Genomic DNA, 19430 nt, shown 5'->3' with positions numbered 1-19430 from the left:
CCCTAACCTCCAAAAGATCAACAAGCACTCTTAACTGCTGAGCCATCTCTCCAGCCTCTAAAATAGATTTTACTTTAAACTATGACCCATCATATATGGCAGAATCCTAAGAGGACTCCCCAAATCCCTATCCTAATGAACCCAACATTTACACATCCCCCAGCTGTCTAAACCCAAATCCATGTGCTCTTGGGTTTTGCAGATGTAATTAAAATTCCAAGTCTATCATTAGGAAAGAGAGTATCTGGCTAAGCATGGCCCTAGCTGCTGAGCTGCTTGCTACAAAGGAATTGGCTGCCCTTTGGGAAGGATTTTAGAGCATGTGATGATCTTGTTGTGGGGAAGATTGTTCACTGCTGACTTTGAAGACAGGATAAGGCATGGTACAAGAAATGTGGGTAACTTGTAGGGCCTGAGAGTGGGCCACATTTGATAGTGAAGAAATAGGCGTCTCAGCTCTATGGTTATGAAGAATTAATTTTGTCCATCAATAAAGGTATGCTCTTTTAAGTTGCTTCTTCCTCGAGCTTCAAGAAAGATCAGTCTTTCTAGAATCGCTGTGTATTGTTGTTTATCTCATACTAGCTGTACAAAATACTGTGTTTCTGTGGTAGTTTGAGTGAGACTTGCTCCTATAGGCTCACAGATGTGAATGCTTAAGGAGCGGCTTTATTTGGAAGGATCAGGGCAGGGGTGGGAGGTGGCCTCCTCGGAGTGCAGCTTTGTTGAAGGAAGTGTGCCACTGCAGGGGGGGGGGGGCGAGGTTTGAGGGTTCAGAAGCCCAAGTCAGGTCTAGTAGCTCTCTCTTCCTGCTGCCTTCATCCGGATGTAGAACTCTCAGCTACTTCTCCAGCGCCATGTCTGCCTGTGTGCCACATGCTTCCCGCCATGGTAATGGACTAAACCTCTGAAATTGTAAGGAAGGCCCAGTTAATGCTTTCCTCTTTATAAGAGTTGTCATGGTCATAGTGTCTCTTCTCAGCAACAGAACACTGTCAAAGACAGTTTTATTAGGGCATTTGATATCCTTAGATTATTCAGTACCCTTGCACTATAAGTAACTGCAGTAAATGTATTGGTTCAGGAATTTGGACACTTCCCTATGCAGAATTCTAATGAACCCAACCTCATGTGGTCACGTGCAGCTCTTTGCGATATCAGTGCCCTCCCTGTTTGAATATGTATTTTGCAACTAACTTACTATGCTTAACACAGTTATCTCCTGTTCTGTGTATAAGGTGATTTTGTGCTTCTTTATAGCCAAATGATGCTCCAGTGTGTGTGTGTTTTCTATTTATTCATCACTGACAGGCAACTCTGTTAATGCTGTAATCTGCACTGCTGTGAATACTGCATGAATGAATACCTCTAGCAATTAGTGTCTCAGTTTCTTCAGGGATGAGCCCAGGGATGCGATAGCTGGATCACATGTGAGTTTTATTTTTAATTTTCTAAGGACTCTCCATATCAATTTTCATAGGAATTGCAATAATTTGCATTTTCACCAGTGATGTCTAACTCACGCCCAAGAATCCTTACCAGTCTTTGGTTTTTGGTTTTTTTTTTACTTATAGTCATTCTGACTAGGGTGATGGGAAATCTCAAGCTGGTTGTTTGTCAGTCAGCTTGTTTCAGACAGGCTCACTGTAGCTCTGGCTGACTTGGAACTTGGTATGTAGACTAACCTGGATCCACCTGCCTCTGCTGGGTATAAAGTTATGTAACACCACACCCAGCTTAGTGTGGTTTCTATTTGATTTGTGTTTCCTTGAGGCTAAGAATGTCGAGCCTTTCCTTCTGTGATTAGAAAGGCCAATTTTTGATTTCACTTTTAGCAATTTTCTTAGTTACATTGTCTCAAATCTGGGCTATGTACAAGTGTGATCTTAGGAGCTGATAGTATTGTAAATAGATAAATGTGTGGCAGTTTGCTGCTTAGCAATGGGAAAATGAGAATCTAGCCATTGTGGCCCATGCCTGAAACCCTAGCACTTGGCCATAGCAAGAGGATCAATTCAAGGCCAGCTTCAACTCACTAGTAAATTCAAGGACAGTCTGGGCTACATGATACCCAGTCTCAGAACCCCAAAACAAACAAAAAATAAGTTATCAGTAATAAGCAGAGACAGGTGTGCAGTGATCTGCAGGTCAGTGACAAAGCAGAGAAAGGTGAGGTTAATGACAAGCAGATCTGGGTAAAAACCCAGTATGGGAAAATTCCTTCTGCTTTGATCTCTGTGACATTTGTAAGTTTAAAATCATTTCAAGTGAAAATTTTCAAAAATGAGGGTAGCGACTGTCTTTGTGGATGTTTCAGTTGTTTTGGTGAATATTAGTTTATCTAAAACCTTAAGTTGTTCGTTGCTGGAAATGGAAGGTTGCCATGGTTCCGTTGAATAAGAGCTAACTGCTAGCGTCCTTAGTAGGCCCCACACACTTGGCCAAGTGCTTCCCATATCTGAACTCATTTAAATGTTACAGCACTAAGCGTAAGTATTCTCCCAATCCTCCGAGGTGCTGTGGGTTGAACCCAGGACCTTAAGCATGCCAGCCAAACATTTCATCTCCAAGCTACGCCCATGCTGGGAAGCGTTCTCATTATCCCCCTTCGGTAGCTGAGTACACTGAGCCTGTCCCAGGTTATAAACTCCTATTCAAAGCACCTGACACTAGACCCAGATTCTCCACACAGTCCCCTGTTGATGGTCTACATGTGCCGTTTCACACTGATACTAGGCCTCTTATCTGGTTTGAGTCTGGCTTATTTTTGCTTGGGAATTTATAATAATCTCCTGGTCTCGGTTTTTTACTTTGGGGAAAGGAAAAGTGGGGAAAAAGATGAAAAGCAGAAAAATAACAAACACAGTGAGATTCTGTCTCAAAATATAAACAAACAAACAAATAGTAAATAAAAATTTAAAGTTTGTGTGTATGGGTGTTTTGTTTCCATGCACATGCGTGTGCTAAGTGTGTCTGGTGCCCATGGAGGCCAGCAGAGAGTGTTGGATCACTTGAAACTGGAGTTGCAGATGGTTGTGAGTCACTGTGTGAATAATAGGAATTGAACCTAGATCTTTTGGACAAGCAGCCAATGCTTTAAACTACTGAGCCATCTCTCCAGTCTAGCAATAGTCTTACCAACTGATTCTGGTGGGCTCGAGGAATGGTAACAGACTGTATTGTTTTGGGGACCTCTGTGACCTCCCGGATCAACAACTACTTAGTTATTCCACACACAACACTGGAATTTTCGTTTAGTGACCCATTGCTTCAAGATCTGGTTCTTGGACGTACAGGCAGGCACCACCTCATGAGCTATAAAAGATTTTTAGGAGTAGACTCTGGAAAATACGATCTCCCACTTATCTTCTAAAGGTTGCAAGTTCATTTCCCAGCATTCTCCTTATCAAGGCCTGTCTCTCTAGCTTCCTTTCAGGGGCAGAGAGATTGAATGTCAGTAAAAGGGCTCATTGTTCTATAGAGTCAGAGTTCAGATCCCAGTACACATGTTAGGCTGCTTACAACTGTCTGTAACTCCAGGTTCACCCTCTCCTGGCCTCCATGAGCACATATATACACACCACACACATGCACACGCACACGCACACGCGCACACACACACACACACACACATACGCATGCACACACTCACTCATTCATGTAAATAAAAATCTTTAAAAATATGGGCCAGGCAAGATGGCACATGTCTAAAATCCCTGTACTTGGGAATGGTAGGTAGCAGGCTATTCTAGGCCAGCCTGGTCTACAGAGCAAGTTCCAGGTCAGTCAAGGCTACATAGTAAGATCTTGTCTCAATAAAGGTATATATTGTTAATCCCACCAGTTAAGAATAAGACCACTATTACAATTTTAGGCCAAATTTGAAGCAGCTTTAATTAAATATTGACCATGAGAATGAACTCTGGCCGGGTCCATCTCTGGGTACTCAGAAAATTTTGCAAGGCTTAAAAGGCAAATCCATGGGACCACCATATATCCCACCAGGTCCAATCAGGAGCAAGCATATAGCCGACATATTCCTGCCTGTGTACCTCCTGCCTACATGTGATCAAGCACATCCAGATGGGTCAGATAAACACAGGACCACAGGAACTTACTCTTTTTAAAATACTTTTTAAAAGTTTATGTGCACTGATGTGCCTGCATGTGTGTCTGTGTGAAGGTGTCAAACCCTCTGGAACTGGAGTTACAAACCGTTGTGAGCTGCCATGTGGGTGCTAAGGATTGAACTCAGGTCTTCCAGAAGAGAAGCCCAGTGCTCTTAACCACTGCAGCCCCAGGAACTTAGCCTTAACTGCAAACAGAACGCTTAACCTGCATAGTATATTTTTTTCCTATTTTGGTCACACAGAGTATCTTTAGTTTATAAATGGAATGTAAATGTAAATTATAAATTAAAGAAAATATTTAAATGGGACACAGCCCACACTAAAAGTGTAATTTCCATAAAAACATTGATTGCTTGCAACTAGTAGTAATTTGAATAAGAATGGCCTCCATGGTTCAGATGTTTAGAACTACTTGGAGGTGTGGCCTGACTGAAGAAGGTGTGTCAACTGGGGGTGGGCTCTGAGGTTTCAAAAGTACACATCTTTCCCTGTCTTTATGTCTCTCTCTCTCTCTCTCTCTCTCTCTCTCTCTCTCTCTCCCTTTATCCCTCCTCCTCTTCGTTTCCCGATCCCTCTCCCTTCCCCTCCTCTCTCTGCTTCCTGCTAATGGATCAGATGTAAGCTTTCAGCTACTGTTTCAGAGCCATGCCTGCCTGCCTGCTGCCATGTTGCCCACCATGATGGTCATGGACTCTTACTCTCTGGAACTGTAAGGCCCAATAAACTCTTCTAGGTATTTCTTGGTCAGGTGTCTTATCATAGCAATAGAAAATTAACTAAGATACATCTAGTTGATATTCGGAGACATTTAGCCACATTTACCAATTTCAGCTTGAGAACTGAAAACTTTGGGGGTGTTGGGTAGATGGTGCAATCTGTAATGTGCTTGCCACAAAAGCATGAGGACTTGAACTCAATTTCTAGCACTAAAAGCCAAAAGTGCTCCTGTCATCCCAGCACTAGGAGGTAGAAACAGGAGGATTCCCTATGCTGGTTGACTGGACAATGGGGCTGAGTCTGGGAGCTCCAGGTTACTAAGGGATCCTGTCTCAGAAAAACAAGGTAAAGAGCAGTGGAGAAGAACAGTGAGGTCAGACTCTGGCTGCCACATGCCTGTACATATACATGCTTGCACACACACCTCCCCACAAACATGCACGCATGCACACCTGCACACACACAGGTACCCACTCACATGCACACATGCATGCACATAAAAACTCAGGAACCAGTAGGGTTTTTTGCAACTCTTAAACAGTAGCTAAAACCTTCTAGGGCCTGAGCATCAGACCTCAGCCTTTCAAGTCACAGTCACACAAGTTTCAGGCCTGGACTCTAGAAAGAAAAATAGAGATGCCCCTTCAACAAGTACAAAATTACAGATAATAGGAATGAGTTTCGCTATTTTACTGTACCCTAGAGTGACTACAGTTAACAATCATGAATATTTCAAATAGAATTCTAGAAAAATTTGAACGTTTCACCAGAAATAAATGACGAACATTTGAGGTGATAGCTATGCTCCTTACAACGATTTTATCATGATACAATATATACATGTATCAGAACACCGCAGCAGCATGGCTCCCTGTAAACCCGGAGAACTATTTATCAGAAATCAACAACAAAAGATCTGGAGATGGAATTGTAGTGTTGAAGAAATGCTAGGAAAGCCTGTTTCACTAGGGGGCGCTCCTTCCTCTCTACGGAAGGAAGAGCTTCTGGTTTGGGGAGCAAATAGGTTTTGGTATCAGACCAGGAGGGGTGTAAGTACATCCCAGCGTAGAGGACCAGGGTCTACTTCTTCAAATACATCGGATTAGTTAATGTACTGGTTAGTGCAGATATGTTTGTGCAGTGTATACTGGCAGGTTCTGTTTACAGCAGCTAACCTGGAGGTGCTTAACCAATGTTGATGTTGGAGGCAGGTTTTTTTTTTTTTTTTTTTGGCGTAGGAAGTACCAGAGAACCAAGAATCTGCATAAATGCGGTGAGGCTGCTGGAGGACAGATTTTAATCTCGTGGCAGTTCTGCTTGGTGCAGCCTTGTCTTTTTCCTGGGAGCCAATGACATGGTTCTAATTAAGTCTGCACTGAGCTGTCAGTTTCCAGACAGGGATTTTATATCACAAGAATATGGAGGTTGATTTATGAATCGCTTGAAGGTCTTTTCAAAATTCAGTGAATTCTTGTCCTTTTAATAATTGCTTAAACTCAAATTGCTCACTGCCCAGCAAGCCACATTTCTCCTTTTGGGTGGCTGGGTAGAGCTAGGGCACCGGGAAGAAGCCTGTGCTTACTCTGCATAACCTGCCAACCCCCACCCCACACACCTTAATCAAATCCCAAGTCACCACGGCACCTCATTTCTCTCTAGAAAAGCCACAGTATTCAGGCAGGATTGCGCAGGTAGGTGTGACACCGGCTGTGAAACACTTGTTGAGTTTGAATTTCCAAGGATAATGGCTTGGTTTCACATAAAACTAAAGACGATGATGATAATAATAATAATAACAACAACAACAACAACAACAATTATTATTATACAACTTATGTGTAACTGCAGTTCCAGAGGATCCAACAACCCTCTTCTGGCCTCCTCAGGCACCAACAATGCACAAACATACATGCAGGCAAAATACTCATATGTATTCTGTGGAGACCACCTGTCAATAAAAATTCCAATGGCCAATGAGCTGAAGGAAATAGGAAGTGGGACACTGATAGGAGAGAGGATTCTGGGTAATAGTGAGAGAATAAAAGGAGACGCAAGGAGAGACTTGGAGAGATTCAGCAAGAGGATGACACGCTGAGGAAGACTCAAAGAAAGAAGCAGGTTGGAACTGAAGAAGAGGTAACGACTATGTGGTAGACGTGGACTAGTTTGAATGGGTTAAACAAGGTATGAGCTAGTCAGGAAATGAGCGAAAGCCTATGCCTAGGCATTTAATGATAAAGACTTAGTCTCACAGTCAGCATTGTGCAAGCTGGGGCTGGGGAAGGAAAACCTGGAATTCAGTTTATTTTCCAAGATTCAATAAAAATAAATATAAGAAAAGAGGGGAAAGAGATCTGTGGAAGTGAAGCAACCCACCTGGAGACAAGCTCTGCTAACACACAACAACCCACACTGAGTTCAGGGAAGAGCCCTGGCAGAGTCTAGGAAGGAATGGTGGCAGAGGCTAGATGACAGAATCACAGAGGAGACAGCACAGATCGAAAGCCTAAATCGAAGGTCACAGTCCACTGTCCACTCAGACCTGAAAGCATGACTTCATTTTGGAAAGGTCATTATGGTTGTTTGAGTGAGAATGGCCTCCACAGGCTCTTACGTTTAAATGTGTGGTCCACAGTTTGGTGGAACTGTTTTGGGAAAGATTAGGAAGTGATACCTTGTTAGAGGATGTGTGTTACTGAGATGTAAGCTTCGAGCTTTCAAAAGCCCATGCCAGGCCCAGTCTCTTGCTTCCTGCTTGTGGACCAGGTGTAACCTCTCAGCTACTGTTCCAGTACCACACCCGCCTGCTGCCACACTGCCAACCATGCCGGCCATGGACTTTACTCACCTCCTGAAACTGTAAGCAAACCCCAATGAAGTGCTTTCTTCTATATGAATTGCCTTGGTCATGGTGACTCTTCACAGTGATAGAAAAGTAACAGTGTGTGACAGTTTTCCAATACAATGTTCATTACCTTAAGGGTGGGTCACACAGGAAGCATGAAGGCAAATCAAGCTCAGCTGGACAGACTGTCCCTTTAGTGTCTAAATGCACTTCCTCTCGGATCCTCAGTGTATGAATATGAGTGCTAGGTCAGTGTGCAGTCCTTCATCAAGAAAAGACATCCCTGCTCCATAATGCAAATGAGACTGTGAGCTGAATGTGACCCAGCATGACTCTGGTACTTTCATCTCCTCCTTTCCAAGCTCTTGTCTGCAAGAGGTGACCTTACAGCAGTGAGGAGTGGATGTTCCAAACTTCACTGTGATTAGACTCACTGACTCTCATGGTTAAACACCAAGCAGTGCCCGCTGTGAGAACACTCTGAGATGGGCTTGATTTTAAGATCACAACACAAGCATTTTATTTTCAACTGCATTTATACAATAAATGCAGCAAGCAGAAGCCAGGTGATTTCCTGAGAAAACAGAAAACTTAGAAATTACACATCATAGTCATGTGTCCCTTCCACTAAATGGGATTCCCTTCTGAAGTCTCAGCATTCAACACTGACATGCCATTCTAGCACCTCCATCCTTAGGGGGTGCACAGTCCAGAAAGGAGAGACTCCAGACATTCACTTCAGGGGGCTGCGATCCTCACCACACCCTGCCTTGCTTTCTTTTGTTTCAAGGTTGCTTATCCCAATTAAGGATGGTGGGGGAATTGAGGACATGAGGCCAACCTCACCATTTGATATCACCTTATCTTAATATGCTGTAATAGCGTTAATTGTTAACTTGACAGAATCTAGAATCACCTGGGAGATATTCCTCCTGAGAGATGTTTAGGTTAAGGGTAGCCTCTGACAATGGCTGTAGAGGATTATCTTGATTATGTGAATTGATGTGGGAAGACCCATCTCACCTGTGGGCGGAATCATTCCCTAGATGGGGATGCTCACCTGTGTGTGGTGGACATGGGACAGGAAGTCATCTTTGTCTGCTTCCTGATCAGTACTTTAGGTTCCGGTTTCCTTGGGTTTCCTGCCATGATAGACTGTATGCATCCTTAACAGTGAGCCAGAGTAAACCCTTCCTCTCTTGAATTGCTTTTGTTGGGGTGTTTTATCACAACAACAGGAAAACGAACTAAGACACATGACTTAACATCACTTTACCTTTACATGCTGTGGTATGCATGGTGCCAGCTGTGGTTCCATGTCCTCCACTTCCTCCCTCTCAGGGTGTCCAGATGCCACTGCACACCTGGCTGGAAGGATGAAGTGGAGTCTGGAATGGGTAGGGTTCTAGAGGGTCATGATCTGGTCAGGAATAGGGGCCCAAGAGGGAGATGGCCTTCTCAGAGTATCTTAGTGTTACAGATCTTTTAGACAAAGGCCTCCAATGGTCTTCAATGAAATACATCTCTTAGGTGATCTTAGCTTGTGAGCATACCCTTATTCGGGGTAAGCTTGTATGCATACACCTTACTTGAGGTGAACCAGGGATATATATGGACTTTGGAGAGTAAGGAGGAGTTTGGGGGGTAAATAAAAAAATCATCAACTAGAATTTTAAAGTTCCACAAATGCCTCATTTATACGGAGAGGCATTCTAAAAAATCCCAGGTACCCACTGGGCCAGTTCTTATGGGAGTGGGGGTGGAGAGGAAGTTGACGGTGTGGGGGTTCTGTCTTCCCATACAAGGTCAGAGAAGAGGAAAACATGCTAGTAAAGGGAGTCCTCCATTTTGTGCAGAGCTCAGAGAAGCTCTCCAATCATGGTAGACTTTGGCATTATTTAGCAGGGTTTTCTCACAACATGTTACTACCTTTCTTGGTTTGGGGTATCATAATAGTTGTCTTAGGGTTTCTATTGCAGTGAAGAGGCACCATGACTAAGGCAACTTTTGTAAAGAACAACATTTAATTGGAGCTATCTTATAGATTCAGATGTTCAATCCATTGTCATCAAGGCAGGAGCATGGTGGTATCCAGTAGGCATGGTGCTGGAGGAGCTGAGAGTTCTACATCTTGTTCTGACGACAAACAGGAGAAGAATGGCTCTCACATGGCTAAGAGGAGGGTCTCAAAGCCCACCCCCACACTGACACACTTCCTCCAACAGGGCCACACCTACTCCAATAAGGCCACACCTCCTAATAGTGCCACTCCCTGGGCCAAGCATATTCAAACCACCACAATAGTTAAGTATTGGTATAATAAACTGCTGCATGCCAGGGATCATACTAAATATTTCATAATTCTTTTTCAAAACAGGGTTTCTCTGTATCCCTGGCTGTCTTGAAACTCACCCTGAGACTAGGCTGGCCTTGAACTCAGAAATCCACCTGCCTCTGACTCCCTAGTGCTGGTGTGGGATCAACTTTTTGAGAGATGGCTCAGAGGGTAAAGGTTCCAGCTGTCAAGACTGATGACCTGAGTTTAATCCCCAGGAACCACCTGCTGGGAAGATAAAACTGACTCCTGTAAACTGTTCTCTGGCAGAGAGAGAGAGAGAGAGAGAGAGAGAGAGAGAGAGACAGAGAGAGAGACAGAGAGAGAAATTTGGGTAGTCAAAGCATAACTTGTAAGACTTGGTTTTCTCCTTCCATCCTGTGTGTCTCAGGGTTAGATCTCTGGTTCTAGGGTCCTGCAGTTCCATGGCAGGTGCTTTTATCCACTGAGCCTTCTTGACATCCCCAAACTAGTGTGCTTTTGTTTTTCTTTTCATTTATATAGAAAAGGACTTAAAATAAGACTTTACAATAATGCAAGATTGGGACTAGAGGGATGAGTGCATGTTTAAGAGCACTTTCTGCTCTTTCAGAGGACCTGAGTTCAGTTCCCAGCACCCATGTCAGGAGGCTCATAGTTCTCTGAAACTTCAGCTCCAGGGAATATGACACCTCTGGCCTCCATGGCACTTGAACACATGTGAACATACCCACATGCAGGTGCATATACATCTACACACAATTAAAAAATAATGAAACCAATCTTTAAAAGTAATAAAAAATTCAAACTTTGGGGTACGTGTGTGGAGGTTGAGCCAGGGTCTCATCACGTACGTAGCCTTGGCTGTCCTGGAGCTCACCGAGTAGCGAGTAGCACCAGCTGCCAGGGAGCCCACAGAAATCTGCCTGCCTCAGTCTCCAAGTGCTGGGATTAAAGGTACATGGCTCAAGACTTTTGAAAGGAAGGAAAATTGAACCTATGTCGCAACATAGATAAAGCTGAGGACACTATGCTAAATGAAATAAATCAGTTATGGGAAAGTGTAACTTGTGTCATTCACATGAGGTATCCACAATATCAGACAGTGTCAGAGAGTAGAGCAACAGTTGGCAGAAGGGGGTGGGGGTAGGGAGAGGAGGGGAATGGAGAGCTGATGATTAACTAGTGCACAGTTGCAGTTTGACAAGGTGCAAACGCTCTGGAGGTGGGTTGCGTGACACGAACCTACTTCACACTACTGAACTTTATACTTGAGATTGATACAATGATAACTTTTGTATGTGTTTTTCAGTTTCCAAAAAGGTTTATTTAATTTTACTTTATGTTCAGCCTGCCTCTACCTTTGGAGTGTTGGGATTAAAGTCATGCACCATCATGCACAGCTAATATAAGACATTTTATTTTATTTATTAATTTTTATGTGCATTGGAGTTACAGACAGTTGTTAGCTGCCATATGAGTGCTGGGGATTGAGCCTGGGTCCTTTGGAAGAGCAGTCAGTGCTCTTAACCACTGAGCCATCTCTCTAGCCCCAAAGACATTTTTATAGTAGAAAAAGCAAATACCAAATGAAAACTTCTGTTGCAAAAAGGCAGGGGGTCAAGATAGTCTGAATGACTGCAATATACCACACACAAATGCTAGATCAAAATATAACATTTTTTTTTTTCAAATTATTGCTGAGCCGGCAAGAACATAAGCAATTTTAGAAGCCCAAAGCTAAGGTAGAGATCTGAGCCGCAAGTGGTGCAGTCTTTACGCTAAGACAAATGCTGAATTCTGGTAGCCTTGAACTCAGGACTTGAAAACCATGTGTATGTACATCAGGGAGGAAGCTCAGGGCCCATCAGGGGTGGAGCATCTAGTAGGAGCCACTGACAGAAAACTTGAATGAAAGGACCAAAACTAAGAACATCCTCAATGAAGCTGGATGAAAAGGAGAGAAATTCCCTGGTGAGAAGTCACACTCACCTCCAGCCATATGTGATTCTGCAGCCCCAGTTGGTACTACCTGCATACACATCCTGAAAACTTCCCGACACACACTGTCTGCTATTACTGACTGCTAAGGGCATCGGGTAGCTACAAGAAGTAAATACAAACCCTCCCCCAAGAGGCAGCTTTCCAATTCAAGTCTCAATGTGTTTCTACCACAGATTGGAAGTCCATGGAAAAATAAAGTCACAAACCATATTAGCAGGAAGGGCACAGCCAGGAGGCACTGACCTACTCTGGCTCAGAATGCCAGCTCTCAGGAGGCTGAGGCAGGAGTAGTGCCACAATTTAAAGCAAGCCTGAGCTACACAGTGACTTTAAAACCAGCCTGGGCTACAGAATGAGATCCTAGAATACCAAATTGTAAATATGGCTCAGCAGTAAGAGTGGTTAGTGCTTTCACAGAGGACCAGAGTTCAACTTCCAGCACCCAAGTTTGGGTGCTTACAACTTCTTGTAACCTCAGCTCCAGGGGTTGCCTCTGGCCTCCATGGGCATACTTCCCCCAACACACATATACACCAACACGTGCACATACTCCTACACACACACACACACATAATTCTAATTAAAAAAATCTTTAAATAAAAAATCAAGGGCTAGAGAGATGGCTCAGTGGTTAAGAGCACTGACTGCTCTTCCAGAGGTCCTGAGTCCTGAGTTCAATTCCCAGCAACCACATGGTGGCTCACAACCATCTGTAATGGGATCTGATGCCCTCTTCTGATATGTCTGAAAAAAAAAAAATATGCTGGGCAGTGGTGGTGCACACCTTTGATCCCAGCACTTGGGAGGCAGAGGCAGGTGGATTTCTGAGTTCGAGGCAGCCTGGTCTATAGAGTGAGTTTCAGGACAGCCAGGGCTACACAGAGAAACCCTGTCTCTAAAAATCAAGAGAGAGAGAGAGAGAAATCAAATTAGCTAATTAATTAGGAGATCAAACATGGATTCTATTCTATCCTATCCTTTTAAAAATCTTTTTTTAGATTAACATTTATTACATGCATATCAGTGTTTTGCTTGCATACATATACATGTACACGTACATATTCATATACATATATATATTATGTGAATGTCTGTTGTCAGAAGAGGATGTGGGATCCCCAGAAACTGGAGTCAGGGATAGAGTCACCTTGTAAGTTCTGGGGACCAAACCCAGGTCCTCCAAAAGAGTGGCAAATAAGCCACTGAGCCCTTTGTCCAGCCCCCTGTTCTGACTGTCGTGGAACTCACTATGTTTCAAGCTGGCCTCAAACTCACAGAGATCCACCTGCCTCTGCCTTCTGAGTGCTGGGATTAAAAGCTTGTACCATCCACCACTATTATCCAATAGTTTTTTTTTAAAGTTTCAATTCTTTAAAAGTACGTTTTCCCCCTCACTGGGGATGGTGGCACATGTCTTTAATCCCAGCACTTGAGAGGCAGAGACAGGTGGATTTCTGAGTGCAAGGCCAGCCTGGTCTACACAGTGAGTTTCAGGACAGCCAGGGCTACACAGAGAAACCCCCATTTCGAAAAAAAATTTTAATCATATTTTATTGCGTTGGTGGACGTGAGATGCCATGGCTTATACGTGCAGGTTGGAGAGAAACAGTTCCAGGAATCTGTTTTCTCCTTCTATGGTGTGGGTCCCAGACACCAAACTTGAATTACTAGGCATGGCCATAAGTGCTCTTAAGCCCTGGAAGGTCTCACCTGCCCTCTCATTGGCCACAAATGCAGTTACACACTCTTACCCATCTGATCCTATCTCCTCCATCACTATAATTATTCCATTCTGTTCTCCTTTAACACTTAAGAAATACTGAAGGAAGGAAGCGGCCGACTAACAAAAGTGTACTGCCGAGAACTGCATTGACTTGCACCACCAGCCCCAGGAGCCACGGAGGTACTGACCCAGCTCGTGAGGATGCCCCTAACTCAGAAGTCTGACTTCAGGCCCTGGGCTGCAAGAAGGTCCTCTCGCTTAGGCAGGCCTGTTTGTGGGGTGTGGTTGGGATGTAGGGAGCTCAAGGAGAGCAGTTACCAGGAGCTGTTTCTGTGCCAGAGCTTCAGAAAGACTTGACAAAGTTACCAGCCTTGGACAGAGGAGAATTCCAGTCTGGCTGGCAGCTCACAGTATATGAGGTTCCTGCAAGGCCCAGGCTTGAGGTTTGGACCCAGGACTCCAAGGAAGAGTGAGATAGGGAAGGTGGCTGAAAGGAGCCGGGCTTGGACCCCATCTGCACCTCCTTCCAAGCACTGGGCCTTCTGGGACAGAGGCATTTGTTTGCACTGTCTGACCACCACTGGATCTTCTTCCTTCCCATCTCAGAAAGTGCATCTTTGATTTCACCGAGACTCCAGGTACTTAGTCATGCCTCATTAAGATTAAGTCCACAGCAAAGCCAAATGAACCATGGACGCTTGTTTTGTTAAGCAAACCCTTTCCCCAAGTAACAACTAAGCAGGGAAAAAAAATCTTTTAGCACTGTTTCTAGTCAGGCTTGCATAAATCACCACCAACTCCAAGAAATAAAACTATTGTCACGAAGTTTTGACAGTAAAAGAAAAAAAAATAATTTCACCAGCTGTTGCCTTTTTTTTCTGTGACAGTTTAATACTATCCATGACAAAATATGAATTTATTTATATATTTTTTAGTACTGGGGGTCCAACTCAGGGCCTTGAGCATGCTAGGGACATCTCTACCACCAAGGTACACTGCCAACTGTCTTTATTCTTTTCTTTTTGCCCTCTTGCCTTTCTCTTCCCCCCTTTCTTTACCCTCTCTCTCCTCTCCTCTTTTATCCTTTCCCTCCACCCACCCCTCATATCAGAATGTCCCAAGGAGCATCCATTTATTCACTTAGCATTTATTATTAAAACCTGCCTTTTCTATTCCTGGCCCTGCACTGCTGATGAACTGGCAAAGCAGATGTGGTCCAGGACTTGGAACACTTTCTGCTCGAACAGGGAAAGAGCCATAGCAGAAATAGTGGACAACAAAAGAAGCCATTCTAATAAAATCCTTTCAGAAGCACTACTATTTATTCTTTAATTTATGCGTGTATGTGCCTGCATGTGGTGTATATATAGGCAGCACATTCATGCAGTATCTGCGGAGGCCAGGAGAGCACATTGGGTTCCCTGAAACTGCAATTACAGGTGGTGGTTGTGAGTCATTTGATGCGGCTTCTGGGACCTGAACCAGAGTCTTCTGCAAAAGCAGTGTTATGGTTTGTGTATGCTCTGCCCAGGGAGTGGCACTATTAGAAGGTGTGGCCCTGTTGGAGTAGGTGTGTCACTGTGGGTGTGTTATTGAGCCTTTAAGACCCTTGTCCTAGCTGCCTGGAAGTCAGTATTTTGCTAGCAGCCTTCAGATGAAGATGTAGAACTCTCAGCTCCTCCTGCACCATGCCTACCTGGATGCTGCCATGTTCCCACCTTGATGATAATGGACTGAACCTCTGAACCTGTAAGCCAGCCCTAATTAAGTGTTGTCCTTATAAGAGTTGCCTTGGTCATGGTGTCTGTTCATAGAGTAAAACTCTAACTAAGACAAGCAACAAGTGCACTTATCCATTCAACTGTCTCTCTAAACCTGCAACAAATCCTTTTATAAATATATAATATATATATAAATTATATATATATATATATATATATATATATATATATATATATATATTTGGTTTTTCTTTTTTTTTCTTTTTTTTTTTTTTCTTTTTTTTTTGGTTTTTCGAGACAGGGTTTCTCTGTGTAGCCCTGGCTGTCCTGGAACTCACTCTGTAGACTAGGCTGGCCTCAAACTCAGAAATCCACCTGCCTCTGCCTCCCAGATGCTGGGATTAAAGGCATGAGCCACCACTGTCCAGCATTAATAGATAAATATTATGAATAATGAATATAAATAAATGAATAATAGTAAGTATTGCTAAACACCACATAAAATTAAATGTGTTTTCTCTCTATATAAGCTGCATTTATGGAGTTTTATGTTTTATATATAAAGCATAGAGAACTATCCTATAGAAATAATATGATTTTATGTATATAAAATGCAGAGCCATATAATAAAAGTAGAAGTCAAAGATCAATCCAATCATCAATACCCATATTAAAAAATTAGATTTAGTGACATGATAGCATATGAGGCTGGCACTATTACTACAGTTGAGGAAGCTGTTCTCAGAGAAGTTTCCAGATTGGTGCAAGTTAGTAAGTGGTATGGATAGGTTCAAACCAATGATCTCCTTCAGCTGAGGCAGAGTCATCAGAGAACCCTGGAGAAACAATGAGCTGACTCCAGGTAGTGGGTGTGGGGGCACAGAGTGAGGTTAGGGAGTTTCTGGAAAGAGAAAAGAATGTGCCAGAGGCTAGAGGCAGCACCCAGCATCTGTGGGGCTGTTGAGGAACAGAGACTGTCCTGAGGGATGGGCCTCTGGCTCAGGCTGAGGGGGAGGAACACAGGGGCCCCTGTGCCGCTAAGGAATGGTAGGATTGCTTCTTCAAAGTCTCTAAGCAGGGGTGCGACAGGGCTGGATTTACATTTCATAAAAAATCCTTCAGCAGCCGCTGCATAGATTAAAGAAAAGGAGTCTGGAAACCACTTATCTCCCTGGCTCATGAGAGCTGCAAAGTAATGACACTCCTGAGAATATAGTCTAGGGAACGCTCAAACATCTGCTCAGAGAGCAATGCTGTACAGTTTGTGTTAGCAAGCTTCCTAAACATCCTTCAGCACAGAGTAAATCAATAAATCGTTGTACAGTCTTGTAATAAAATATCATATGGTGGATGAGATGAACTAGAGCAAGGAGTGTCAACAGGAAAAATAGTGAAGTGAAGTAAGCAGGTCGCAGAGGTTATACCCAGCATGGTACATCTCAGCAAAGTCAAAAGCCTGTGTATCAAAGCTTTCTGTTTATGGACTTACTGTAAAGTCTCAAACCCTTGGACAAAGGGCTGAGGGGGTCTATTTAACATATCAAAGTAGACCTGGTCACCAGGTTTTCCCAGCATCCCTCAGTCCCTACCTGTTACAGGATATGGCTGGCATATCCTACCCCCTCTCCATCCTCTACACCGAACTAGGAGCTGGGTTGTTCTTCAGTATATAATCCAACCATTTTAGTTAGCGCTTTTTTTTTTTTTTTTTTTTTTGCCCTCCTGGCTGGGTCTCTCTCTCTCTCTCTCTCTCTCTCTCTCTCTCTCTCTCTCTCTCTCTCTCACTTCCCCCACCCCTCCCCTCACATGCCTCAGGGTCATAGCCTCTCTGAACTCTCCCAGATGTCCCTGTCTCTAGTTATGGTCTCCCTTTTATCTATAATAAACTTTGTCCTCCACCGTACCTAAGAGGAGTCATGGCCTTTCCTTTTCCTTTCTTTTCTTCTTTCGTTTACAAATGTCTATAACACAAAATGGGTAATACTCATTTCATAAAAGTACCCTGGAGGGAAGACTGAGGACAAGGATGAGCTAATCAAGGCAGTGTGTGTGTGATATTGTGGGAAGATAGATAGATAGATGGATGGATGGATAGATAGATAGATAGATAGATAGATGTATATACTGAGATACAAATGCACAGTACCTTAAGTAAAATCACACATACGACAATGTTAAGAGTTTACTCAATGAAAACAACAAAGTCTTTATTATTCTCTATATCCAACTGTATATTTCTAATGCATTTCAACAATAGTCTTATAAAGTTAAACTTTAGGAATGCCCAGAAGACACCCAGAGGCCCACCCACAGTCAGAGCCACTATGATGTGCAAGTATGTGGTGGAGAGATGGGGAGGAAAGAGAAGAGGAACCGTTTGAGCATTATAAAGAGTGGCAGAACTGGAGACACAGAGTGGAGAGGAACAGCCTGATGTTAATGGCCTTTGCTGCCGCCTGAGGCTATGGTGAAGTCCAGGCCTGTGCTGCTGCTGAGGGCCAAGTCCCAGTCTGTGGCCAGGCAGCAGCAGGGGTCTGTGTCAATGTCCTTGGCTCATATTACAACCAAGGGCCATGAGGACACCCCTGGTCTGGGCTGGTACCTAGGATTATGCTGATGTCCAAGAGCTGTGCAGAGCTGGCTCCACTCCTCACAGAAGAGCAGGCCCTGCCTCTCACTGGATGCAGCGTTCTGGAGAGTGCACCTTGCCTAGGCAGCACAGTAAAGCTGGCCCTGGTGGCAAAGGTGAGGATGAGCCAGCGGGAGGGCATGAGAGCAGAAAAGCTGGTCCTCCCCCTTGCCTGCTGAAGCATTGGGTGAGCCAGCTGGGGCCTGGCTGGAGAACTTGCCCTGGTGGTGTGGGTGTGGAAGAGCTGGCGGGCTGACCAACTCAGCTACCACCCAGGCCCAGATAGGTCCAGGGCTTTGAGTTGGTCTACCCCAACATCTACCCATCTATGAACTGCTACAGTGCTTGGGGGAGTCTGTCCTGCAAATCCAAAGCTGCAGGATCTCCATGACACAGGGCAACAGGACATCTGAGAGGAGTCCCAGGGAGGACCCAGTATTGATAGTATAGCAGAAGCCAGAGTCTCCAAACCAGACCAATGAACATTGCAATGAACATTTACAAGTAAATATGTGTGGACAATGCTGGGCGGTGGTGGCGCACGCCTTTAATCCCAGCACTTGGGAGGCAGAGGCAGGTGGATTTCTGAGTTCGAGGCCAGCCTAGTCTACAGAGTGAGTTCCAGGACAGCCAGGGCTACACAGAGAAACCCTGTCTCGAAAAACAAAAACAACAACAACAAAAAGATGTGTGGACAAAAGGGTATACTGTGTGGTGCGCTGACACACTACAGCTTCCATGATGAGAGATTTTGGTTTTGTTTTTTAATTTTTTTTGTTTTGTGTGTGTGTGTGTGTGTGTGTGTGTGTGAGAGAGAGAGAGAGAGAGAGAGAGAGAGAGAGAGAGAGAGAGAGAGAGAGAGAGTAAGTATTAGAAAGGATGGGGAGTTGAACAGGAGTAAAGTGCCTGATGTGAAATTCACAAAGAACCAATAAAATTTTTTTTAAAAAACGAACACTTGGAAGCATCAGCAAAGACATCTCTGATTGCAGTGTAGCCCAGAGAGAGGGATCTGAGGGGCCACTGGTAAGTCAGGAAGAGGGAACTGACATGGACTAAGGCAGGAACATCTGGATGGAGGAAGCACAAGATAAAGAAAGCAGGTGATTGCTGAGTCATGGGAAGGAGTAGAGAGAGTGGAATCCAGATGACTCTGGCTTCTTCATTACTGAGGAGGTGGTGAGGCCAATCCCAGTGAAAAGGAATGTAGGAAAAATAACAGGTTTGACAGGGGTGTGGTGCACAGAGATCAGTTTCAGACATGTTTGGCTTGAGGTTCTTCCAGGGAGAAATGTCCAATATGCATGTTCAAGCCAGAGGTTCAACGTGTGGGATAGAAACATAAAT

At 44.0% G+C, this 19430-nt stretch overlaps 1 protein-coding gene across 13 annotated transcripts in view; it reads left to right on the top strand.

The window, feature by feature from the left end:
• Positions 1-19430, top strand: part of Ktn1 (kinectin 1) — a 137708-nt gene that overhangs the window by 3743 nt on the left and 114535 nt on the right. For 4 of the 13 annotated variants that reach the window (XM_076931159.1, XM_076931152.1, XM_076931157.1 and 1 more), the window contains exon 1: positions 1312-1430. The exons of the other annotated variants lie outside the window; for them this stretch is intronic. The gene's annotated coding sequence lies outside the window, so the exon portion shown is untranslated. Of the gene's footprint in view, positions 1-1311; positions 1431-19430 lie in introns of those variants that run through there. 13 annotated transcript variants of the gene reach the window in all.

Source organism: Arvicanthis niloticus, chromosome 3 (assembly GCF_011762505.2).
Source record: "Arvicanthis niloticus isolate mArvNil1 chromosome 3, mArvNil1.pat.X, whole genome shotgun sequence".
NCBI classification, from domain to species: domain Eukaryota; kingdom Metazoa; phylum Chordata; class Mammalia; order Rodentia; family Muridae; genus Arvicanthis; species Arvicanthis niloticus.
Note: the sequence above shows the minus strand (reverse complement) of the source record. Positions and strands in the feature narration are given on the sequence as shown.